Here is an 896-nt window from a genome sequence, read left to right as displayed (position 1 = left end):
TTTATTACAAGAAATTTACCAATTAAAATGAACAATATGCCTCCTTCCAAGAACATTTATATTTACACACAGTTCTTTTGAAATGGCGTCGCTGTTCAGTTTGTGTAAAGCTACAGTGAGCACTGGTTGTTTGACACAATGTGAACAGAAGCTTTTAAAGAGGTTGTTTTAGAATCAGCAACACAAACCACAGTATCATCAGCGTAACGACCAATTATACTGCATCAGTCATTTGATTGTCCAATAGAAAAGATATGACCAATATGCCTCAAACTGAGAAAAAATAAATTGTCCTCCAATTTATCAGTAACTCAGAACACAGTGCTGGTGATCCAGATTAAGTGAAGGCAGTTTGTTAAAAGATATTCCACAGATGTATGAGTGCAGTGAGGATGCTTTAAAGCTGACTTGCATATTTCTGCCCCATTTATCCGAACCGGAGGCTTCAGCACTGATTGGACGGACGAGCATGTAAAACAGTCTTTTACATTTTAGACACATTTGGGAGGTCTCTCTAGAATAACACTACAAATGATGATCCTCATTATAACGTGTGAGATGTGTCAACATGTTCACCTGCAGAAATGTCCACCTCTCTCTCTCTCTCTCTCTCTGCCTCTCTCTCTCTCTCTCTCTCTCTCTCTCTCCCGCCTTGTAATTTCCCCCCCCACCCTGCTCTCATTCCATCAGGTTCTCAAACAACACACGCCACAGCCTCCGAACGCCTCGTCTCCTCCACTGGAGCGAGAGGATCAGAGCGAAGAGGGGGAGCAGAAGAGACAGTAGAGCGACAGCAGCAGCAGCAGCATCGCTGACAAGCATCTCCCTCGCCGGGGGAGAGAGAGCAAGGTGGGGAGAGGAGAAGTGGAAGAAGTGAGGGGAAGAAACACAAGAGG

General features: G+C 44.4%; 1 protein-coding gene across 1 annotated transcript in view; it reads left to right on the top strand.

The window, feature by feature from the left end:
• The first annotated feature begins 609 nt into the window (after positions 1–609).
• The window catches only part of cygb2 (cytoglobin 2), a 12,305-nt gene continuing 12,018 nt past the window's right edge, over positions 610–896 (top strand). Inside the window, exon 1 of the mRNA XM_079338118.1 lies at positions 610–896. This exon is cut by the window's right edge and continues 516 nt beyond it. The gene's annotated coding sequence lies outside the window, so the exon portion shown is untranslated.

The sequence above is a fragment of the Symphodus melops genome (genome assembly GCF_947650265.1).
Source record: "Symphodus melops genome assembly, chromosome: 2".
Lineage (NCBI taxonomy): Eukaryota > Metazoa > Chordata > Actinopteri > Labriformes > Labridae > Symphodus > Symphodus melops.
This window is presented reverse-complemented; position numbering and strand designations above follow the sequence as displayed.